Source organism: Schistocerca americana, chromosome 2 (genome assembly GCF_021461395.2).
Source record: "Schistocerca americana isolate TAMUIC-IGC-003095 chromosome 2, iqSchAmer2.1, whole genome shotgun sequence".
In the NCBI taxonomy this organism is placed as follows: Eukaryota; Metazoa; Arthropoda; class Insecta; order Orthoptera; family Acrididae; genus Schistocerca; species Schistocerca americana.
In genome coordinates this window covers 1,051,596,273-1,051,622,749 of record NC_060120.1, presented here as the reverse complement: position 1 = coordinate 1,051,622,749, position 26,477 = coordinate 1,051,596,273, and the positions used below count along the sequence as shown (strand labels likewise).

General features: G+C 40.1%; 1 protein-coding gene across 1 annotated transcript in view; it reads right to left on the bottom strand.

Annotated features, from left to right (window-relative positions):
- LOC124594667 overlaps positions 1-8,127 on the bottom strand; it is a 46,230-nt gene extending 38,103 nt beyond the window's left edge. Inside the window, exons 1-2 of the mRNA XM_047133037.1 lie at positions 8,110-8,127; positions 6,283-6,403 (exon numbers count right to left, since the gene is read on the bottom strand). The gene's annotated coding sequence lies outside the window, so the exon portion shown is untranslated. The remainder of the gene's footprint in view (positions 1-6,282; positions 6,404-8,109) is intronic.
- Positions 8,128-26,477: the final 18,350 nt, after the last annotated feature.

Genomic DNA, 26,477 nt, shown 5'->3' with positions numbered 1-26,477 from the left:
ATCGGGATCAACTTTGAGAGAGCGTAAAGTAGCCGTCTCTGCTGCTGTTACATTACTCTTGGGTGGACGAGCCCTAGTCAAAACACGGCATGCCTCCCTCCTTACCTCCTCTGCAGCGTCAGGAGGTAGTTTACAAACTGCCTGTTCAATTGAACTAATAAAATCAACTACCTGCAAACTCTTCGGAGTGGGTGTAAAATTTAAACCCTTCCCTAGCACAGATAAGGTTGTTTCGTCAAAAGATTTCTCTGTGAGATTTATCACAGAACGTCGAGCTATAACATCCGACTCCACGCGATGAAAATGTTCAAACTTTGCCAAATGCCGGGCAGTGATGGAGTTGTATGCCCAGTCAGCTTGACTCCTTGAGGCACCGTCCAACCAATCCCAAGTGAAATCAGGCACTTCAGATGCCACCGTTAAATGAAAACGATACAATTCTTTGGAAACAGAATCCAAACATCGACGAGCAAAACGAATCCTTTTGCGAACAAGAGCCAAGCCAGCATGTTGCTTGATGCGATTGGCGGCAGGAGAATTAATATGGTGCACAACCTTGGCAATTGTTTGGTCATCTTTGGTGGCACTAGTGTTCAGTGTGTGTGTTATCTTTCCTGCTTCAGTCCGAGAACCGAGATTTTACATTTGCATGTACGCCACCTGTTCGCTGCAGTTTGCCTTGAAAATGGTGGGATGTTCTCCCACTGAAATATCAGTGGTCGCTGAAAGTGTTACCTGGCTGAATTCCCGGAAGTTATTTGAAAGTTGTATATGCCAGGAGAAACTCAGGTCTCACAAGAATGTTGTGTTTTGCAGTGTGCTCACGAACTGAATGGTCCTGCTATTTCTTGGCCACAGTTTGTGGTGGTCATTCACGTAGCAGACAGACAGCTTGTTGGTTGTCATGCCTATGTAGAACACAGCACAGTGGTTGCAGCTTAGTTTTCAGATCGCATGATTGCTTTCACAGGAAGCCCCACTTTTGATTGAATAGCTAATGCTTTTGACCAGACTATACAGACTATACAGGAATATAAGCCAAGAGCCAAGGGGACTGGATCAGTGGAGTAGTAGGGGTGGATGAGGATATTGTATAAGTTTGGTGGGCAGCAAAATACCACTGTGGGAGGGGTTGGAAGGATAGTGGGTAGATCATTCCTCATTTCAAGCCACAACGAGAGACGTTGAAACCCTGGCAGAGAATGTGATTCAATTGTTCCAGTCCTTGGTGGTACTGAGTCATGATGGGTACAAGGTTGGGAGGTAATTCAAGTCTGTGAAGGCCTCAGTGAGACTGTTGGTATACTTCGAGAGGGACTGCTCATCATCACAGATGTGGTGGCCATAATTGCTTGACTGTGTGGAAGGTACTTCTTGTTACAGAATGGGCAGCAACTTTTGAAATGGAGGTATTGGTGATAGTTGGTACGTTTGATATGGATGAAGGTACTGATGTAGACACCTTTGATGTGGAGGTCAACATCGAGGAAGGTGACTTGTTGGGTTGAGGAGGACAAGTGATGCAAATGGGGGAGAATGTATTGATGTTCCTCATACTTGGTCCACATCATGAAAATTTCACCAGTAAATCTGGACCAGGTGAGGCATTTGGGATTCTTCGTCGTTGGGAAGGATTCCTCTCATGGTCCATAAAAGGGCTGGCATACGATGGTGCCATGCAGATGCCCATTGCCACACGACAGATTTGTTTTTAGGTGATGCCTTCAAAAAGGAAATAATTGTAGGTGAGGATATAGTTGGTCATGGTGACCAGAAAGGAGGTTGTAGGTTTGTAATCTGTCAGGCATTGGGAAAGGGAAGTTTTCAATAGTGGTAAGGCCATGGGCATTAGGGATGTTAGTGTAAAGGGAGGTTGCATCAATAGTGTCAAGCAGGCACCATGTGGTTAAGAAACGGGAACTGTGGAGAGTAGGTTTCTGGTAATAGCATGAATATGTTGGTCTACAAGAGCAAATGGGGTCTCTGTGGTGGTTTGTGGTTATTTCTGCGAATACAAGGTTAGCTTGCATGTTGTGGGATTTGAGGAATGATGGTGATGCAGGATTCGAGATTAACAAATTATGGAACGTTAACAGCAGGTGATAAGTCAGCAGTAGAGGTGGATCTCAGTTGGTTGGACAGTAGAGGTGGATCTCAGTTGGTTGGAGGAATGAACTGAGTCAGGCATGGTTCAACATTGATGTTGGATGGAGTCTGATCGGATGGGTTGGTGGCGAAAAAGTCTTTCCGTTGTAGGGACTGGGAGAAGGCCTTTGACAAGTCTAGCATGGCTGAATTTGGGAATAGCACAAAAGGTAAGTCCTTTAGAAAGGACAGGTACTTCTGTGGGATAAGGCTTCAGAGTAAATATGCACAACTGTGTTTCAGGTCCATTTAGGTTATGGCTTCTGTATGGTGATGTGAGGAAGTTTTTAAGAGTTGTGGTAAATGTAGTAGGTCTGCAAGGCAGGGATTGCTAACCCCCATCACAAAGACAGCAACATCAGTACCTCAGTCCATATCAAACATGATAACTACCAGCAATACTTTCACTTCAACAGCTGCCACACATTCCATACCAAGTAGTTCTATCTGCACAGCTTAGCCAACTGTGGCCTTCACATCTGTAGTGACAAGCAATCCCTCTCCAAATATACCAAGGAGGCCTCACTGAGGCCTTCACAGGCTGAAATTATGCTCTCTACCTTTTACAAAAATAAATATCCTGTGCCTTATCTCTCCAGTCACGCATGACCTCCTGAAGTTCCACTGTCCTTGTGACTCAGCGCCACTCAGTACTAGAGCCACTGAATAACATTCTCTACTAGAGTTTCGACTATCTCTTGGCGTGCCATGAAACGAGGAATGCGCTACCCACTACCCATCCCATCTCTTCCACTGTGGTATTCCGCAGCTCACCGAACCTGCACAATATCGTCATCTATCCCTACTCCACAACTAATTGCAAAACCCATTGCTTGATGGCTCATATCGATGTAATAGGCCTAGATGCACGACCTGTCCCATACATTCACCCATCACCAACTACTCCAGTCCAGTCACAAATATCACCTATCCCATCAGTACAGGGCTATCTGTGAGAGTGGTCATATCATCTACAAGCTAAGCTGCAACCACTGTGCTGTGTTTTACATGGGCATGACAACCAGCAGGCTGCCTGTTCACATAATTGGCTATTGACAGACTGTAGCCAAGAATCAGCTGGACAATGTGGTGTAGTGGGTGAGGGCAGGGGAGGGGGTGGGTGGGAGGGAGGAGGCAAAGGGGTCTTTCGTGCCCCAGGTGCCACTTGCAGAGATGCACCCATTGATCTCCAAGGCAAACAAGATTTTCTGGAAAATATATTATTATTAGAATAAATTGTGCAACTTGTATTACTATATGTATTTCTAGAAGGGGGGAGGGAGGGGGAGGTGCCAATAAAGTGTTGTTTCGTACCCCGAGCACTGAAGACAGGAGACAGGTGTCATCAATAAAATGTAGAGCCGTGCGCCGATTTTGAAAAAAAGCTACTGCTGACATTCTGTGCCACTTTTATAATATCATCTTGTCACTTCTAGCCAGATTTGTTATTGAATAATTTTTACAATAAAATGCAAAAATAATACAACTTTGTATTTTATTATTAATGTATTTGCACTTTTTTTTCCCTCCTCGATACAATAGATACCACATATAGGTCGTGTGTTAACACCATATCCCTGCACACACATGCCCATGCAGTGATATCATAATATACACCATGTTTTCTCTTGTGCCATGTGACATCTAACTTGGTGATTCTCCTGCCTGTAGAAAGCAAGAAGCCAAATTTATCAGCTAAAGAGCTTCAATCAGTGCAGTTGGACTTGCTTGGAAATGCATTCAAAGTTACAACAGTGTTGTGTGTTTCTTGTTTATAACTTGTGCGAGCAGGGAGTGTTGGGGGAATATAGCGTACATTCTAATTGTTATAGTTCTGCTTCTGCATCTCCACTACAACAGTGGTATCAGCTGACTTCATCACTTGAAAGTCCGCCCTCGTAGCTTAGTGACCAGCCTGTTTGACTGCCATGCAGTGGGCCCCGGTTTGATTCCTCACTCAGGGACTGGGTGTTGTGTTGTCGTCATCATTATTAGCCCAATGTGGCGTCAACTGATAAGACTTGCAACTCGGTGGCTGAATTTCTCCAGCTGGAGACTCCTGGCCATCAATGGCATATGATCATTTCATTTCATCACTGCAGATTTTTCATTTGGCTGAAAGGACAACTAGAAGAAACAACTAATCTTTCTGCCTCCAGGGAAATTTGAACCATGACACTGAGTGAGAGCAAAATGTGACATGTTTCACGGTAGTGCTCTGGGTTTGTGGACTGAGGGAGGCCCCCAAAAGACCACTTCAGTGGTGTTATGGGTGTGTAATTGCAGTTACCAAATCACCTTTCTCATTACCCTCCAATTATCTTCCATGGTGGAAACAGGTACTCTCATCAGATTAGCTCCTTCACAGAAAATGCTTTTTGCTTGAACGATGGCTGGTGACAGCCTATGCTCGGACCACTTAGCAGTGGGTGCTTTGCCTGGGAGCAGTTACCAATTGCTTTTGTGGGGCACTAGGTATCTGTTCTGGACGGGTCAGGTGAGGCCCATGGCACTAGTGTCAGCGATAGCTTGTTTTTAGCACCGACTGCACTCTACCTGTAGTAAAGCTGATACTATGGTCTTGAGGGTGCATCAGAGATTTTACCTTATAGCAAAATTTATATTAGATAATCTATAACAATGCTACCCAGAATGTAAAAAACACAAATAACTCAAAAAATAATACTCCAGTCACAAAACAGCACTAACTCCATGAATATAGTGCATACCTAAACCCATGTACCAAATTTGGTTTTCATAGACTTAATCCACAACAGAGCACAATTTCAATCAAACATCAATAATATGGTAAAATTCCTGAACTATCACTCACAAGAATGTGAAACTTTGGCTCCTGGGCCATTTATACATCTACAACACTAATCCATAATCAGAGTAAGAGGTCATCTTAGAGCGCAATTTCAAGAATCAAAATATTGTTAATAACAGTGTGGCCATGATTAACTTTTTAGTGCTCAACTGCAGCAGTTGGGCAGTCCTTGGTAATGGTCACATAACCTCACATCTCAGAACCATATAAAATATCAAGTTTTGCTTCACTAGTGATCATAATCCATATTTACTCTGTAGCTCTGTCACTTGGGATCATTAATCTGGAAAAAGATAGTTAAAACTTGGAAATGCTGGGATTTGACAGACATCTTGCTGATAAGAGTGAATGCTTCTTGTAATGAATTGTACGAGCAGTTTGTTACCAGAACCATGCAGATAGAAAGTACAATGCTGTTGAGTAAAGGAAATAAGTGAATACTGTTCTGCTTGAATAGTTCTGAGACCTTGGCATTTAATGGAATGCTTTGTCCTAAGTTGTGTAATTGTGGTTATGGCCTATTCTATTACCTGGGCCACTGATGAATGCAACACGATTGTTATCTAGATTTCTCTCAAAGAGCTTAAGTCAAAGTTACTGTGCTCTGGACTTAGTTTAAAAATACTAGTTATCTGGTATACATCACTCAAGTAATTTTGCACTACTGTAGACATTCACTTCCTACGGGCATTACTTAGAAATGACCTTGGTCGTCCAACTTTTTACTATCTAGTCTTCCCTAACACCCTATGCCTTGTGTTGATAGCCTGTTTCTGTACTTGCTGCTTTGTCAGTAAGCTTTCATCCCATCCTCTAAGTATTGGAGCAAGTCTTCTTTTCTAGGCTGAAGCTTTACAGCAGTTTAATAAGATTAATAATAAAATCATTATTCCTGTGTGACTGCTCAATGAGACTGAAATTTTAAAGTCTACTTCCACTCCTCCTCTCTCCATCCTCCCCCACATAAGAAAGCATACTATATGAGAGTGATACAGGTATTATGGGCACTGATCTTCATTCCTGACAAATTCTGGCATTTCATAGTATATATTTTAGTCAGTTATTCAAATAAAGACAATTTTCCAATGAAAAATAACTAATGCTGAATTTTCAATTACTGTTTATTTTGCATTAAGTGCTCTAAAAGTAGCTCAAAGAGTTGATGTTTATGTGATATTAAATATTGTTTTTTGTGACAAGTTTCAGTTAATGAAAATTATTTACAGGAGAAGTGTTAAATCTGATGATCTATATGCATCTGCCTGTTAGTTAATAACTACTGCACCATGGGAAATGAACTACTGTACCATATATGTTTCAGCAATCCATCAAGAGTGTGATTATTGTGTGGGTCATAACCGTCTACATTAAGGCTCTGTAGAATCCATGTGATATCATTTGTTTGGAGTTCATCATTCATATGCATCACTGTAAAGATTTCACAAATAATTATTACACCATACTAAATAAAAGAAAGAAAAAAATGCATTGTTTTATTATACCATGAACTTTCTTATCTTTAAGTGTGCAACTAGTGATTGCTCCCAGAAATTGGTAGTAGACTTCTTACTAGATGTTGTTGATTTGCCAACCTGTTTTCTTTTCCTCTATCTCATCATTCTTTTTCATTAATCTTCCTCCTGTGATTACTGATTCTGGACAACAGTTATTAAATAATTTACACTGCACTGCAGATTTGCTTCTCATTTCCCTTCACATTTGTTAGTACCAAGTTCATTTTCGATGTATCCTTGTGTATAAATCAAAGATCTCTGTACATTATGGACCATCCAAGTGAGTCAAGCTATTGTTAAAACATTGTCGTTGTGTTTGGGAAGGTGGAGTGAGCTTTGTCTGGCAGTCCTGATGTAGGTTTTCTGTCATCTTTCTAAATCATTTCAGGCAAATGTCAGGATGTGTTCTTGATAAAGACCATGGCCAACAATCTGTCTGTCCTATCGTTGTAGAAGGATACTTCTATATTCTGTGTCTACTAATATTTTTCATTGTATTATGGTACAAAAGTCTGTATCATTGTAAGATGATGACTGGATGAATACAAAAATAAGTAAATACAGATATTAAGCTGCACCACCCTTCACATTTGTTAGTACCAAGTTCATTTTCGATGTATCCTTGTGTATAAATCAAAGATCTCTGTACATTATGGACCATCCAAGTGAGTCAGTGCTATTGTTAAAACATTGTCGTTGTGTTTGGGAAGGTGGAGTGAGCTTTGTCTGGCAGTCCTGATGTAGGTTTTCTGTCATCTTTCTAAATCATTTCAGGCAAATGTCAGGATGTGTTCTTGATAAAGACCATGGCCAACAATCTGTCTGTCCTATCGTTGTAGAAGGATACTTCTATATTCTGTGTCTACTAATATTTTTCATTGTATTATGGTACAAAAGTCTGTATCATTGTAAGATGATGACTGGATGAATACAAAAATAAGTAAATACAGATATTAAGCTGCACCACCTTGAAGAAGTTTCAAACATTTTGTTTGTGGCAATGATCAGTAAAATAACTAGACATCAATTACAGCTAGCCATGACATACAAAAACTACATGATTTGTACTTGTTGAATTCTCACATTTGACTGACCATGGCACTGTATACAACTATACAGAAGGTGCTCGTGTTGCAGACATTACAAATTTATAAAATACAGTATTAAATAATGGAAAGTCCAGTATGGGATAACAACAACATTATGAAAAGGATAGATTGCTACTCACCACATAGAGGATACGTTAAGTTGCAGACAGGCATAATTAAAAAACTGCTAAATATTTAAGCTTTCAGACACAAAGGTCCTTCTTGGGACATAGAAAACACAACTGCGGACTGCAATCGGGTCTGACATGAGCAACAATCAGGATGTGTGGTAGCTGTAAGGAGGGGGCAGGAGTAGGAAGGGGAAGGACTATGGTGGGGAAGGTGATATGCTGCCTGTGAGAGTGCACAGGGACATGTGAGGTTTATTTTTCCCTCTTCTTCTGCTGATTTATATTTTGTAGGGTTTGTGGTGAGTCTTATACCAACACTAGCAGGAATTTGCATCGCTGGCCGATATAAATGGGCCATATTTTGCTGACCCTAATACAACTCCTGATGAAAGTAGTATTACCTTTATCCTCTCTTCTCAGAGTAGTTGTCTGGTGGTCCAGATCCTTCCGTGCCAGCTCCCTGTCGATCCAACTGCGGTGAAGATTCCTGGAATGCTTCCACAAGTTCTCTCTACTGCACTACTAAATAAATTGCCACACTTCTCACAAACAGGGGTACATTTTGCCCAACTTGCCCAATGTTCTCACTATTTCATTTAACAACACATCAAACAATTGCTACGGTAATACCACTCTCTTGAGTACATTCAAAAATGTCCTTAAATGCATACTTTAGGACCTGAGATAGCAACCCAGATAAACAACTACTGCTTTTCAATTGTTCATTGTGCCCCTGTTGGTGTATTGTTTACTCCATGGCTCTCGGATTGAGGCACTTGCTGCACCATGGCACAAATGACTCCCGGACAACCAGTGGTTGTAATACCACTTTTACTGGTCTCCTTCTTGCTGGCTCCACCACTGCTCCACCTTCACTGCAAACAAGAAAAGAAAACACACAGTTTCCCTTTCCCACTACATTTATTCTTATTCAATTTATTCATGAGCATCTCTTGTTGATGGCTTTCCAATGGTGTGTTGGGATGTTGACAAATATCTCAAAACACTACATGTGGTGGCTAGAAGGTAAGGCTGCTAAGTGCCAAGGTGGGGAGCTGTGTTTGGGTGGGGGGATGGAAAAAGGCGAAGTTGAGATGTAGTAAAGGGGAAAAGACTCATAAGTTTGTTGACAAAATAGAAGGCATGTGTAGTGCTGGAGTTGGAGCAGGGAGGAGAACAGGTAGGTGGACAAAAGGGACTATCAAAGGCTGAGACCATGGGAGATCTGAGAATGAAGGAATATGTCTGAGAGAGCATTTCTACTTGTGAAATTCAGAAAAGCTGGTGTTGGTAGAAAGGATCCAGATGGCACAGGCCATGAAGCAGTTATTGAACTGAAGCACGTTGTTCTGGGCAGCTTGCTCAGCAACTGGGAAGTCCAGCTGTCTCTTGGTTACAATTTGGTGGCGGCATTCATGTGGACAGATGGCTGTTTAGTTGTCATCTGTATGTAGAAAGCAGCACAATGGTTGCGGTTTAGTTTGTAGATCAAATGCCTGCTTTCACAGGTACCCCACCTTTGATGTGATAGCAAATGCCTCTGCCAGGATTGAGATAGTGGGAGGATGTATTAGACAGTTGTTGGATCTAAGTCTATCACAGGGATGTGAGCTGTGAGGGGTTGAAAGCAAGGGTGGAGTAGAGAAGGACAAGGATATTGCTTAGGTACTGTGAGCTGTGGATACCACTGTTACCATTGTGGGAGAGGTGGGGAGGGATAGTAAGTAGGAAATTCTTCATTTCAGAACATGACGAGAGGTAGTTTTAAACTCTGATGGAGGATGTGATTCAGTAGCTCCCGGGTGGTACTGGGTCACAAGGGGAGTGCCCTTTTGTAGCTGGACAGTGAGTATCTGAGAAGTGGTAGATGACTGGAGAAAAAAGGCATATGAGATCTGTTTCTGAACGAGGTTGGGAGGATAATTTTGGTTTCAGAAGGCCTCAGTGAGGCCCTTGGCATATTTGGAGAGGGTCTGCTCATCACTATAGATGTGACAGGGTGACTAGGCTGTATGGAAGGGACTTCTTGGTATTGAATGGGTGACAGCTTTTGAAATGGAGGTATTGTTGTTAGAGGTTGGTAGGTTTCAGGTGGACAGAGATACAGATTTAGCCATCGTTGAGGTGAAGACCAAATCAAGAGAGGTGGGTTTAAGAGAAGCTGATGAAGCAAATGAGGGAGAAGGTGTTGAGGTTCTGGAGGAATGTGGGTAGGGTTCCTCACCCTCAGGTCAGATCATGAAGACATTAATGAATCTGAAACAGTTGAGAAGTTTGGGATTCCAGTTGGTTAGGAAGGATTCCTCTAGATGGCCCATGAATAGGTTGTTCCCACTCCAGCAATACATAGGCCTTGTATTTTTCCAAAGCACCTACTAGTCTTTTTCCTCTTTTCTATTTCCTTCCTCTCCTGTTTCCTGCTTCCCCGCCCATCCCCGCCGCCACTCACACACACAGCCATTAACTCTGAACCCAGCACCCCTATTCTGTACCTATCAAATCCCTGCACACACTCACAGGCATCACATCATCTCCCACCACCCCTACCCTGCGATCCCTTCCCCTCTCTACCCCATGCTGCCTCCTTACCCCTACAACCCACTGCGGATTGCTGCTGCTGTCATATGCAGTTTTAGCCTGAAGTCAGGACACAGTGTTTGGAGACAGTGGCCATGGGTGTGAAAGTTGTGCTTGTGTGAATCTGTGTATGTTTTCTGTTTCCGAAGTAGGATTTTTTTATCTTCTCATTGTGCCATTTTGTAACTTAATGTCTCTTCTATGTGGTGAATAGCAATCAATCCTTTTCATAATATTGTTAAAATAAAAGATTATTACATTCTTAATATCAACACAAGAGACAGAAAAATACAGTAGGCAGTGAAGTAAATATGTTTAACTGAAGGCTGTATAATTACAAAGTAACAAAACAATAGGACCTACTTTATTAGGGGATTTTCTAGTGTGCGCTTGAATTCCCAAAATTCTCCAATTATTTTTGAGGAAGTGAAATATTGTAGTTGGAATAATTAACACACTAGCAGGTTATTTAAGTAACAGTATTCATTTATGAAAAAAGAAAATGCTATGCTACAAAATTATAACACTGTATTTTGCAAAGAATTACAACTTTAGATTGAAACATTCTGGAACATAAAAATTTAGAATTCGAATTAGTTTTGAAATACTATTTTTTTTGAAAAAGCGAAATATCTCCTTGAAAGAAGAGAACAAAGGTGTTTTAATTAGCTATGCCAATCTTAAAACAAATAGTTTTTAGCAGGACACAATTTTGACGAACATGTGCTTTACAGGTATATTAAATAATAAATATGTCTTTAAGTAAAATGTTTCCAAATGAACTATTTACACACAGTCAGACAGTAGCGAAATACTGAAGGATAATAATTTGGTAATTTTGTGTAACCACAGTATTAACCATACTGATGAAGAGGCACCATTAAAAAAGTTTGCATCATGTGTGGTACAAGAACAAGTCATATAATTCCACTTTGTTTTGTTCTGTGGCTCCATCGCTTTTACAACAATGTAGTTCGCATAAACATATAAATCTATTATAAACAAATTTCACAGTTTCTTGTCTCAGAATATGTATAAAGCAATGTTATAATGAGACAGTGAACATGTCTTGTAATAATAATCTTTGTGTTACAGGCAATGCAGAACCACAACATTCCACCATAAAGCAACCAGATGTCTCAACCTCAGTTATGTGTGATGGGAGTGTACACCCTCCCTTGAGACCAGTGCAAACAAACAAAGAAGCCAGCATTGCTCATGAACCAGAATGTTGTGAGCCTATTCAGATAGCTCCTCACTCAAAAATAAGTCAGGCAAATAGTGAATCCAGCACTTCACAAGAACCTCAATGCTTGGGTCCTTTTGTAGAACCATCAAGCATCAAGTGTTCTAAATGCTCAGTGGTACTGTCAGAGTATTATCAACTTCTCAGTCATTCCTGTATTGCCAAACACCTTTCCAGAGAGTCGAGGAAAAAAAAACTCAAATGCTACTTTTGTGAGAAGGAGTATGGTACTATGTCTGCTTTGAAAAAGCATATTAAAACATATGTTGAAAAGACATATGTACAATGTAGCATTTGTGGAATGCGCCTTAATCGAGAAATATCTTTCAAAGAGCATGCACTAATACATACAAATCAGTGGCCATATCGCTGTCACATCTGTGGTCATGGTGCCAGATCACAACGCTATTTGAAGCGCCATAAAACTATTCATACAGAGAAGTCTTGGATGTGTGATGTCTGTGGAGCCATGTTTCACAATCAAGTAAGATTAAATACTCACAAAATAGTGCACTCAGAAAGGAAATATGAATGTGACTTGTGTTTTGCGAAGTTCAAAGGACGTTGTCAACTCAAGAGACATAAGAAGAACATGCACTCTGTCAGGGAAAAGTTTCAGTGTGAAGACTGTAGTTTAGCTTTTACAAGTAAACACCAATTGAAGTACCACAAAGAAGTGAAACATGATGATAATTCTAGTGGAGAACGTTTCATTTGCTCTGTGTGCAACAAAGAATTCAAACGTAGATTTGCTTTCAATAAACACATGAATAAGCATACTCGTATATATGAAAATGTAATATACACATGTGACATATGTAAGCGGAATTTTACAACAAAATTCTATCTAGCTCTACACATTGCGGGACACAATGGGAAACGATTCAGTTGTAGTCGCTGTGGAATGTCATTTACACAACAGGGTAGTGTAAAAAGGCATATGTTAAAATTGCATTCCAGTGACAAATGATACTCTTGTTTTACTATTGTTTATGTGGAAGAGAGAAATGGAAAGCATACAAGTCTGCAACATTTTGTTGTCATTGTCACTGATAGTGAAAACTTGTGAGCTATTGAGCCTGTCATATTCTCTCCAAAATTCTTAAATACTCGATGTTTTGATCCCTCTTGCAGGATCTCCTTCAGGCTTGACGTCCCCAGATGGCAGAACACTGTTGAAAGTCAGTGCCTTGTTCACTTATAAAAGACTGTATTCTAGCACTTTGGTGGTGTTATTGTATAAAAAAATGTCCAGTCTGCCAATGGTGGGCAGTTGTCTTTGGGTATATGCTGATAAAAGATAAGATAAGAGGGAGGGAGTGGGTATGATATAAAAATTTAATTGTTTTCATGCCACTAAAGTGGCTTACTGATAATATTTACTTCCTTGATGGCAGGTAGCTATGAAGCCAGAATTTCTTTTTTTCTCTTGTTATCAGTGATCTATAAAAATGCTGATGACGAACATTTGAGCTTGCAGTACACAGGCTCTGGAAACTGTTGTTGTGATCTGACATACGAGGTCATAAGAAAATTGAAAAATGTTTCATCAAACTACAGATTAGATAGCACTCTTATCAAGATTCTGCTGCCTGGAACTTGTCTCTTCCAGAATATATGGTCAACCAAAGACAGACAAAGAAGGATGCACACCAAGACCTATTGTGAATGGGATTCTTTCCATTGTACTTTTTAGACAGTCCTGTGTCAGCAAAAGTGAATCATCTGAGTGGAAAAACAAACCCTCTCACTAAGAATTCCAAACATTTGTTATAAATAGTATTCACAGTAAAGATATCCACAACTAACATTCCTGTCAAGTTGAATGTGAAATCTTTTGTTATTGATATCCAAGTAGCAGATACTGTGTACTTCATTGGAGGCAAAATTGCCGTAGATAAAAGTAAACTGGTCAAAATCTGCATGTGGTTCGGCTATTTTAAATGTAAAGGAGGATTTTTTGAGCAATCTGACAATGTATCCATGTGCCCAATTTTTTGTCAGTAGCAGCTCGCATTTTTGTGGACCATTCTGAGCAACAGGTTAACTAATGCAGAATTAAAATCATTCTGCTGGCTCCACTATGTGAATGACATATTTGTTGTATAACCACACAAGGAAGAGTTACATGAATTCCATGATTTCCTAAATAACATTCGCCCTGGAGATAGTGAGGTTGTCATCCCAATCCTAGCTGCATTAATCTATAGAAACTGATCATAGCAAGATTTCGTAAGGGAAAAATTGGTGGACAACAGATATGATGATTGTTTTCATTAATGGGGCCTGCAAATAAAATGATAACAATAATGTGAAGAGGATGAAGTAGGAACATTCCTTCCATTCAGTAAAGTTACTGTTTTTTACTAAAGTAATTGACCCTATAGAGAAAATCCATTGGACGGCTGACATAAGGACTACAATGCAAAATAAAATAAATTGTTGTATCTTGGATGGACATACTTGGTCATCTCCTCACCACGGGAGTATATGAAGTGATGTGTTTTGTAGCAAAGTATATACACATGTAAAATTTGTGGTACTGTATCACTGAGAAAAATGTGACAAAGTTATATAATTTAATAAGGTAAGAGCTCTAACCAAAGAAAGTATTATTTGTAGTTGAAACTCAGGACAGAAGGTGAAATCTAGAAGAATGAATGAAATATCAATTGTGATGACAGCTGAAGGCTTCATGGCTGCTAGTCGAAATGGAAGAAAATACCTAGCCATAGTGTGCGAGGGACATGAACAACTGCCAGTAAGTCTGCTTGGTGGTACAACAGTAATATTTTGTTAAAAATTCTCCCTCTCTCATTACTATTTACCCAGTGGCAATGCCCACCAATGACAGCAGAAATTTTTTCCCCAGTTACTCAACTTCTCCAAAAAAGCATGGGAAAACAGTCTCATATGAGCAAACACAATACAATTTTTCAGTAGTGGTCAGGAACCACAACTGTCCTCTAAAAGATTCCTGCAGAAGGATCAAAACATCAAGAATTTTAGTGAAGAGGAATATGATGCGCCCTAACAGATCAAAAGATTTTACTGTAAATGGAAAGCAGTGATGGACAAAAATATGACTGTGTAATTTATATTCATTAATAAAATATTCTCGGGTCTCAAGCCACGTCAAGTGGTTAACTGCCCACGAACTTTTGGCAGAAATCTCCTCTGCCATTGTCAAATGGTTGACTGTCATCTGAATGCTGCTGCCATGCTTATATAGCTGTGCCACTACCAGTAACATCACTGGTACCTAGTCCTGCACCATATATGGCCCCGCTTCAACTTTCCGATCACAGGATCCCACGGTGACTCAGCTGAAATCCACCATCTTTATTGAGGGTGTTGTTGATATTTGGATCTCTGTTGCTTTAAGTGTTTCACCATTCCAGAAGCCGTTGGTCCGTTTAATAATAGAAGTATTGATGAATGAAATTTGTTGTCCGTTTTTCAATGCATGCTCCTCTAGAGCTGATTTTTTGGGATAGCATAAGTGGAAACACCTTTCATGTTCTATATGAAGCTCTACAATAGTGCAGACAATCTGACTGACATAAAACTGCACACACCCACATGTTATTTAGTATATTCCAGGTGTTCTGAGGCATACATAATGTTTTGCAGGTTTGATTAGTTGCCGGATCTTTGCTGGCAGCCTGAGGACTATATCAATTTTATGTTTCTTCAGGAGCCTGCTAATCTTCCCTGTTATTGAGCCACAAAACGGGAAAAATGCCATCTTCTTTGTGTCTTCTTCAGAGGTCTGCTTTTGCGGCTTAGATGAAACTGCTTGCAAAATTTGTCTATTGTTGTAACTGTTACCCTTGAAAACCTTACGTAAGTGGCTCAATTCCGTCGGCAGATTCTTGGTGTCTGAGATGGTTTCAGCTCAATGTGCCAGTGCCCTCAGAACAGACTGTTTCTGTGCTGGATTGTGGTAGCTTATGGCTTACAAATACTGAACCTTGTAGATGGGCTAGTGGTAAACACCGTGACCTAGACAGCCATTGGTTTTTCGACAGATAAGGACAGCCAGGAACGGCAAGGACCAATCCTTCTCTTCTTCCATTGTCAACTTTATATGGTTGTGGATGTTCCACGAACTCTTTGAGCTTTTCATGTCCATGAGAACATATGATGTTGTAGCAATAAAAACAACTAGGCTTTGCAAGAGCCCTGTTGTGACATAGTCAAAATACTCTGTAAAGAGGTATTCTACAACTGGAGCTAATGGGCTCACCATTACGACACTGTCCATCTGGTTGAAATATTCTCGACCATGTAAAAAATATGATGACATCGGGGTATGTTTAAATAAATCCATGATAGTGTCGTGAAAGAGCCGGGACAGCAAGTCTACAGAGTCTCTAATGGGCACACTCCTGAACAGGGAAACCACAGCAATACTAACCATACTATCCCTTCATCAAGGCATAGACATTTAATTGGATGAACAAAGTCCACCATATTATGTACATGAAGTTTGTAGGTCAGTGATCCAATGGTGCTCACTATAGGCCTTAAAGTTGTATCCTACTTATGACCTTTGGCAGACACTAGAATGTGGATGGTCTGGGTGTCTGAGGGAGAAGGTTTCTAATAACACCCTCTTCCAGGGTGGACCATTTGAGAAGATCTGAAGTCTTCATTACTATTCTGGATGTTGGGTCACAAAGCAGTTGCTGGTATGTCTCTTTCTGCAGCATCCATTGGAAGCGTCCTCAGGACCCAACATCCAGAATAGTGAGGAAGACTTTAGAGCTTCTCAAATGGACATCAGTAGAAGAGAGCGTTATTAAAAAAAAAAATTTCCTCCCTCAGACACCCAGACCGCCCACATTCTAAGGTCTACCAAAGGTGCGTAAGAAGGATACACCTTTAAGGCCTATAGTTAGCACCATTGGATCACTGACCTCCAGGCTTGCAAAGCATTTGGCCAGCCTCCTGTCAACACATGTTGGACATTGTGTGCATCATGTAAAGAATATGGCAGACTTAAGTTGATCAAATTAAATTTCTGTGCCTTGGTGAAAGGGATATTATGGTTAGTTTTAATGTGGTTTCTCTATTTACGTGTATGCGCATCACAGACTTCATAGGCTTGCTGTCCCGTCTCTTTGACGACCCCATCATGGGTTTATTTAAACGTGCGCTGACATCATCGTATTTTTTACATGATGGAGAATATTTCAACCACATGGATGGCATCGTGATGGGGAGCCCATTGCTTCCAGTTGTAGGAACCCTCTTTATGGAGCATTTTGAGGAAATCACTGTCGACATGGCTCCTGCAAAGCCTAGTTGTTTTAATCATTACAGCAGTGATACCTTCATCATATGGTCTTATGGACATGAAAAGCACAAAGAGTTCATGGAACATATCATCTATGACCACATAACATTCACAAAGGATCCTTGCTTTTCCAGGACACCCTTGTAGCCTTGTCCGGTGAAAACCCAACGGGTGCCTCAGGCACATCATTTATCATAAGCCCACCCACACAGTCCGGTATCTTCATGTCACCAGCTACCACCACTCAGCACAGAAACGGTCTGCTCTGAGGATCTCGGTACATTGAGCTGATACCGTCACAGATGCCAAAAACCTGCCGAGAGAACTGTGCCACTTACGTAAAGTTTTCAAGGATAACCGTTACATCAATAGAAAAATTTCAGAAGCAGTTTCATCTAAATCGCAAATGCAGAAGATCTCTGTTTTTGGCTCAATAACAGGGAAGATTAGCAGTCTCCTGAAGAAACATAAAGTTGATACAATCGTCAGATGCCCAGCAAAGATCTGGCAACTAATGAATCCTGCAAAAGATGGTGTACGGCTCAGAACACCTGGAATGTACAAAATACTGTGTGGGTGTGTGTGCAGTTTTATGTAGATCGGATGGTCTGCACTATTGAACAGCATCACAAAGAACATGAAAGCTGTTTCCACTTATGCTACGCTGAAAAATCAGCTTTAGCAGAGCATGCATTGTAAAATGGATACCGGGTTGCATTCGATGATTAAAATGGACCATTGGCTTCTGGGATAGCATAATACACGAAACAATAGAGATCAAAGTATCGGACAACACTCTCAGTAATGATGGTGGATTCCAGCTGAGTTTGCCTGGGATCCTGTGATTGGAGAGTTGAAGCAAGTGTAGTGACCACATCGCCAAAAAACATTGTTGAATATTGTGCAGGACCATGCATCTGAGACGTTACTGGCAGCATCGCAGCAGCCATATTCAGACAACAGTCAACCACCTGACAATGGCAGAGGAGATCTCTGCCAAAAGCTCATGGGTAGTTAACCACTTGACATGGATTGAAACCCGAGAATATGTTATTAATGACTTTGTAATGTATATATGAATTTCTTTGTAGCCATTTTATAAGAAATTATTTATCATTATGTTGTAAGTATTCTTTTCTTGTTTCACATAAATTCTTTATGTTGGATTTTTGAACCAACAGAAGGCATCTAAATTGTGATGTTTTTTATTATATATATGCACTACAATATGTAATATTTTAAATATAAAGATTGTTCAATTATTCAGTCGTGAAACAATAAAAATGAATGGCTGTTGTCAAGATACTAACTGATGCTGCAAAACCCAACGTTGACCTATATATTATTCAAAAGTGAATGAAGATGCATGATACAGACATTCTTGGTGCAGTTGACTATCACATATCACCAACAGAAACTCTGACTTGGCTTTCAGCTCATAGGATAGAAACATGCATTTTAAGTTCATAATAATCAACCTTATATACTTTGTTTATGGAACTTTCCAACTGGTTTGGTTATACTACTGCAACCTGTACAGTTGTCTCAGAATCCCTGAAGCGAGGTTGTTAATTGAGTAGTGTTGTGAAATGTAAGAACCAAAAATTCATGTTGAGGGGAGTGAAGTACTATCAGAATGGACCCTGAAGTATTTTGTAAAATTGTGTAGTGGTTTCAGAGTCATGAAAATAGTTTAGTAATTGTACTGACCACGTCATCTTCCAAACACATTCTTCAATAGAAGATACCAGTAAAAATGTTGTTCGCATGCTTATTGGAGTTCAGTAGCTATCTTCCATTACATAGAATACTCTCTTCTAACATCACAGGATTCAGACTTATGTGTGATGTATATTCTTATATTGTGCACAAGTTGTCATCATTTTCATGTGTGGTGAATTTGTAATGTTCAGGTGTTTAGCCATTATTTATAATACATTAACGAAGACAAGATTTTTTTTAATAAGTCACATACGATGTTACTGGTTAAAAAAATCCCGAGAAATAGGTTGTTCTTAATATTTTCCATAAATTTACAGAAAAAAATGGCTTTGAAGTTTTCCAAAGGATTGTATTTGATATAGTATCTTTTTTTTGTTCAATTTGAAATATCTACATCTCATAACTGTATCATTTTTTTTAATGAATAACGCACGTCTTCTGATTCTAATTACATATTGCATGCGAAATCCCTGTTTTCATTTCAAATACAAATTCTTAATTATCGATATTTTATGATAGACCATTAATAAAGGTTATGTAAATTAAGAAATGGCAGCAATTTAATTTTTTAGGACACAAATGAAAAACCAAATGCCCTTTATTGGGCCCATGCCCATTGTTTTATACCATAGATGTAGTCTCACAGGAACCAGAGTGGCAAATGTCGTAGAAACATGAAAAACAATTATTTTCACAGCATTCAGCACACCATATAAATGCTGCATTTGCCACCATACCATTATAGTATGAACCGAACAAAACTGATCTGGCACCAAGTTAAGTGATTTTTCGTGAGAAGTAACAAGACTGTTACACTGCCAGACATACTGGAATTAACACCCGCAGATTTTTCATATGCCACTGCCGAACGTTGGTAGAGGGAAAAATCTGGCATCACCCTAATCTGTATTGTTACCAAATTTATTTAAGGTGGCAGCCATAGATGTGGCAGCGTCACAGTGATGCCATGGCGGGAAGTTCAAGTTTTGGCGGGTAAATAGGTCAATTGGGCTACCTCTACTAACCTCCCCTCCCTCCGTCTCCCCCCCCCCCCCCCCCCCCAAATCTGGAAATAGGTGAGAAAAGGCTTCAGTCTGTGCTGGGCTGTCAGATAAGAAGGGCATAAGTATGCATTGTTTACTTAAGCAATTTGAGTTGTCATAGACAATAGTTCCATCCAGTGTGTTCACCATGAGGTCCGGGGTCCATCTGACCTACTTCATGACACCAGCACAGAGGGTGCTTTTGGCCCTACACCTGTCCCCTCCTATGATGTAATCCAACATGGCAATCAGGGAAAAAAATGGTGGCAAAAGGACTCAGTCTATTTGCTGCTGCTGAACTGGCGGGACAGACGTAATAGTTTACTGTGTTCAATGTATGAGATGTCTGTGCTGCAGGAGGAGTAGTTTAAGGGTATGTTAGCTGTAGTAATGCATCTGAGGACTGTGTGGATAGCAATGATATTTGGTGAAGACGAATACACTTCATGAAATAATGAATATGCAGCGGGATGGGGCTAATTTACACTTCATAACTCATGTTGATAAATGCATTTGCTGTAACTGTAGATAATTCAATAAAAGTCGAGTCAGTCTTCTGAAGTGCAAGAGGCAAGATATTCCCTCTGGTGGGCGCACTTCCTGCCCCCAGAGACCATGCGCTGGCTTACAGCACGGCCACACAGTGGTCAACTACTTCCTGTCATGTTGTAAATACCCACAGCCTTCCTCCTTCTCATCCTTTTAATAGCGCTCTCTTCTACTGATGTCCATTTGAGAAGCTCTAATGTCTTCCTCACTATTCTGGATGTTGGGTCCTGAGGACGCTTCCAATGGATGCTGCAGAAAGAGACATACCAGCAACTGCTTTGGCGCATGGGTACCCTTTGTTGGTGAACACAAACTGCTTCAGGGGAATTCCGAGGAATATCATCACTGCCACACTTGAACACACACACTAAAAGGATCGTGGCACACTTGTGAAACCTGCATGAGACACTTCACAAGCCTTTGTGGGAAAGAGATTCTGAAACCGATATCAGCTACAATATCTGATTATACACTCTGAATTGATGATATTTAGAAGTCAAAATAAATATATCTGTAACTCTAAACAGGATGCTCACGACTTTCTGAGCCTTAGTCTAAGCAGAGATGGAAAAATAAGAACAATTTGAAGCACTGTCCTACAGACAAGAAAAAAGGCCAGAATTTTCGGTGAATTTCCCATATCCTGTAGACACTGCTCTGGAGAGGCTCTAAAGACACAATGCAGGTGAGGAACAGCATCCCGCCTGTCTGAACCAGAGGAGGAGGACTCAGCTTTGAACACTCAAGCAAAGAAGACATCAAGTGACTCTCAGAGCTTATCGTGGATACCTTGCCCCCCATCTTGTTCGAACCAGTCTGTAGCGGCTTCTGTGCCCTCCACAAGGGATGTATTGTGACTCTGATGTCCTTGTGAGCAAACCGTTCTGATTGGTTCTTACTGAATTTACTTGCCAAACTGCTGCTGCTGTTGGTATGGGGACACTGTCAGCTATTTTTTGCAGACAGATAAATTACGAGACTTTCAGCAACAAAACTATTTTCTGCAGATCGGAAAAAACATACAGTAGTCATATTGAACTGACAGTTAAAGCCTGCAAAAGTGATCTGCAGATCACGAAATACAGAAACTATCACCAAAGACATTTCCTCAATTACACTGCTCTGCTATTGTCAAGGAAAGCTTGAATTTTTCAGTGTGAAACCTGCCAAACTGATGTTTGCCATTTTCTGCAGGCGTACAAATTACGAGACTTTCAATGGCAAAACTATTTTGTACAGATTAAAAAAAACATAGAACAGCCATATTGCACTGATAGTTAGTTTCCCATGGAAACTACTGCTGAAGACACTTACTCAGTTACTCTGCTCTGCTACTGTCAAGAAAAGCTTGAATTGTTCAGTGTGAAACATGATTTCCAACTGGGCTATATCACCACATACCATATCGATGTAGTAAACAATAGAGCTTTCCACAGGTATATTGTGCCCAATGTTCACATCCAATCGCAGTTCAGAAATTATACTATGCTTACATCAGTCCTATAAAATGATTGTTAATAACAGAGAATGTCTCTTATAAGGGAAGAGCCAAATGCATAACAACGATGTTTGACATGTGAAATTACTGTGCTGCCACTAACTCTGTAAACAGGACATCTGTAAGCAGATGTGCACATGCGGATTGCAGTATCTCACAAACACCTCTCGCTAAATTAGAATCACCATAGTTATGAAATTGAAGACTCGATTTTATGTCCAAGATGCACAGGGCAATGGAGTACATCGCATAAATCTTCGTTCATCTAGATGAAAGTGTCAAAACAGCATGGACATGTTTCATCATCATCACACATGAGATGGAGTCCTCTGATGACAGAGGTTTGGTGCACAGGGTCAAACACATGATCCATTCTGTAGTTGTATATTGCAGCCACCCCAGCTCATAATACAGTGCTCCTTAGTGAAGGACCCATAGCGTCCTGCAACACGTGTCTTTTGCCAGTCAGGGTGCGCACTCAGGTACACATTAATCCTTAGCACACTTCCTGTCTCTCGGGAAATACTTCAGCCTCCCTTCTTCGTAACCACATGAAGCTAACATCAGACCTGAAGCCACTCTGTCTTCCTCCCTGGGCTATCCGTGACACACAGACGTACAGAAAACAAAGCAAATGCACTGAAACTGCGTTTGAGTACAGTGCTGTACTATGCCATCCAACCAGAAAAATAATTCATTTGTGCGAAGTGTTGACAACTGTACTACCACATTTATAAGCAATTTTATAATATGTGGTGAGAAGTGATGTCATGATGACATGGACAGAAGTGACATAAAATTACGAAAAAATTGAGGCAAAAAACTTCGCTGAAATACAGGAGTACTTGCATGTCTTCTGCCTGGTACAGGACAATTCTTGTGTGTAGAGTAATATGTTGGATCAAAAGCTCAGGTGAGACCCCAAAGTCATCGACAAGCACCTTAAAAATTTTTATAATGTGTCCGTAACTAAGGAGCATTGTATTATGAGCTGGGGTAATTGCAGTATACAACTACAGAATGGATCGTATGTTTGACCCTCTCCTAACAAACAGCATTTACAATGTGCTTCTCTGTACTCTCCACCAATTACAGCCTTCCGATGTCAGCTAATAAACAGTTGCTGTGTGGCGACGTTCTACTTTATGCCTATTGAGGTAATAGTGATACACGCAAGTTGACTTATACCTTTGATGCTTTCCTGGAAAAAAAGACAGCTATCTGCCTCTAAACTTGCTTGAAGCTGCCTTAAAGGATGACAGAAAGTGGATAGAGTGATTGGTTGAGATGGAGGTGTAACGAGCTATGATGTAGTGGTGGACAGATGATGCATTCCAGAGAGAGAGGGAGATGTTGCTGCAGGTCATTTAACAATTTTTTTATGTTGTTCGGTCTGGGTGTGTCAGCTGTGTGGTATAACCTGCAATCGACTTGTATACAACTGTGTGTGACTTAGAGCACTATCCACTAGTGATGGTTAACAGCAAACCTCTGTCATCAGAGGACTTCCATCTCAGGTGCGATGATGATGAGACATACCCATCCTGTTTCAACACTTTCCTCTAAACGAACCAAGATTTATGTGACATACTCCATTGCCATGCCGCATCTTGGGCATAAAATTGAGTCTTCAGTTTCATAACTATGGTGATTCTAAGTTAGCGAGAGGTGTTTGTGAAGTACTCCAATCGCTGTGTAAACATCTGCTTGACAGATGTCCTGTTTACGGAGTTAGCGATGACATGGTGTGTAATTTCATACATGAAACACAGCTGTTATGCGTTTGTCTCTTTCCTTGTAAGAGACATTGTCTGTTACTAACGATCATTTTATAGGACTGATGCAAGCATAGTATAATTTATGAACCGTCATCGAATGTGGACAGTGAATGCTATACACCTGTGGAAAGCTCTATTGTGCACACATCACAAAGAATCTATGTTTTAAGAAAGTAGATTTTTCTTTTTATACTTTGTCACAATAGTTTATCATAGATAAACTTGCAAGGACAATGTATGTAATGCACTTTAAATATATTTCTTACATTGAAATATTAACAGTGTTGAACTCCACATGACTAATAGGGCGGAAACCATACCTCTCTAACATTATAGCGTGTTTTAAGTGCAGAAGTGTGTAGCCTTAGGAGTGCATGTGTTTATGTTCTCTCTTACCAATACCTTCTTGGTATTGACCACAGACACTAGAACAATATTTTAGAATTGATAGTGAATTTGATTTGCATAAACTGCTTCAAACTCTGTCCATCTGGAGCTTCATCATGCATAAAAACTACCTGTTTCTTCTTCTCCTTAAGAGTCTGCTATTTCATCACAACATTTTCATATCTACTGTACACCAATACAGGATGATGCTAACCCCTTCAACATGCGTGCATCTGTAGAGATTTTGTGCTTTTGGGTGGGCACCGTGAGTAAGATTGGTGCAGAACAGCAGTTACGGGCTTGGTTAGCTCTACTCCTTCACGAGATGTGGAATGTATCGGTCTACTTCAGATCAACTGCAGATTAAATCAGTGACAGTATTGCAGGGAGGGTTGGTCAAAGACAATCTGAGGATATCTTTCAATCTCTGACTTTATCCTAAGAATGTGAGAATGCTCTGTGACTCCCATTCGATAGGGAAAAATTGTAAATTACGCGCTATGATCAAAGTGCTAGAAATACATAGGATGCTGTATGGTATACATTGGTGTATGTGTTCAAGAATTAATGATGAATGGACGTACTGCACAGTCATTTATCTACGTTCGCAATCGAGTATCTGTTCTCACAAAGTAGAGGAGGGGCAGTTTTAGCGATGTTACAGAAGTTGGGAAGCATGGTGCCGCATCATTGGTTGGCACTGAAATTACTGTAAAATTGCTAAAATTGATCCCACTATCAACTTGAATCATTATTACAGTACACTGGTGCTGACTTTTCCATCCCATCCATCCACTGGTACACTGTGATTACCACATAATCATTGACTGACATTGCTTGTTTGAGATGGAGAAAGAGTTAGTAGAGGGCAACACTTTCCGGGTATCGGTAGCATCAAAACAGTGATCATGTACATGACTGCAGTATGAGAAATCAGTCGAAATGCACACTGAGCTATATGCTACCCTGTCACTGTGAAAGCTGAGTCTAAATGTAGAGGGTGTCAACCACCTTTGAACAGCTGTTTGGAAACGCCCCACAATGCCGTAAAACTGTTCCAGTTTCCTTATGTTGTGACTGTCTTTTACTTAAAAGCAACCTTGTGTGGGTGTTGTGGGAGCAGCAGCAACATGATTTACACTGTGTGATGTCCAGCTTTCAGTCAGAGCCAACAGATCGAAATGTGTTAATGTCAGTTTAGAACCTGACACAGATCTTGAATCGTGGTGGAAAAAACAGGATGTATGGCAGTTTAGATTAGATTAGATTTACTTTCATTCCAATTGATCCGTAGTGAGGAGGTCCTCCAGGATGTGGAACATGTCAGAAAAACAACAATACATGACAAATATTTAAACTAAAACAAATAAGCTAATGTACCATTCCACAGGTCCCAAGTGGAATGATCGTCATTTTTTAATGAACACTAAGAGTCATTTTACAAATACTATTGCACTGAATTTAAAATAAAAAAGTTTTATATTTATTTATAAGGTAAGAAACATGTAATACAACTACTGTAATACTTATTTACAATGAACACATTACTGCACTGAAATGGTGCAGAAGTTAGATTATACTTACACACACACACACACACACACACACACACACACACACACAAATTTTCAGTGAACACATTACTGCACTGAAATTGTGCAGAAGTTATGTTGTACTTATATACAAATCAGTTGGTTTTCCTCAGAAATTCATCAATGGAGTAGAAGGAGTTGGCCACCAATAAATCCTTTAGGCTTCTCTTAAACTGAATTTCATTGGTTGTTAAGCTTTTTATGGCTGCTGGCAAGTTATTGAAAATGTGTGTTCCTGAATAATGCACACCTTTTTGTGCAAGACTAAGTGACTTTAAATCCTTGTGAAGATTATTCTTATTTCTAGTATTGATTCCATGAATTGAGCTGTTGGTTTGAAAAAGTGATATATTTTTAATGACAAATTTCATTAAGGAATAAATATATTGGGAAGCTGTAGTTAGTATCCCTAGTTCCCTAAACAGGCTTCTGCAGGATGTTCTTGAGTTCACACCACATATAATTCTTACTGCACGTTTTTGTGCCCGGAAAACTTTAGCTTGGCTTGATGAATTACCCCAGAAAATAATCCCATATGACATTATGGAATGAAAGTAAGCATAGTATGCCAGCTTTTTCATTTTTATATCCCCTATGTCTGACAAAATTCGCATTGCAAACAGAGATTTGTTAAGACGCTTCAGCAGTTCTGTGGTGTGCTCCTCCCAGTTGAATTTATTATCAAGCTGTAATCCCAAGAATTTAACACCGTCCACTTCTTCTATCTTCTTGTCATCATATGTTAGACATATACTCTTGGGACACCCCTTACAAGTTCTGAACTGCATGTAGTGTGTTTTTTCAAAGTTTAGTGACAAAGAATTGGCTAGGAACCAGTGATTAATGTCTACAAATATTTTATTGGCTGATCTTTCTAAGACTACACTTGATTTGCTATTTATTGCAATGTTTGTATCATCAGCAAACAAAACAAACTTGGCATCTGGTAATGTTACTGATGAAAGGTCATTGATATACACAAGAAAAAGTAAGGGCCCCAAAATGGAACCTTGTGGGACCCCACATGTAATTAGTTCCCAGTTGGATGATGCCTGATAGCTTGATACATGTCTCT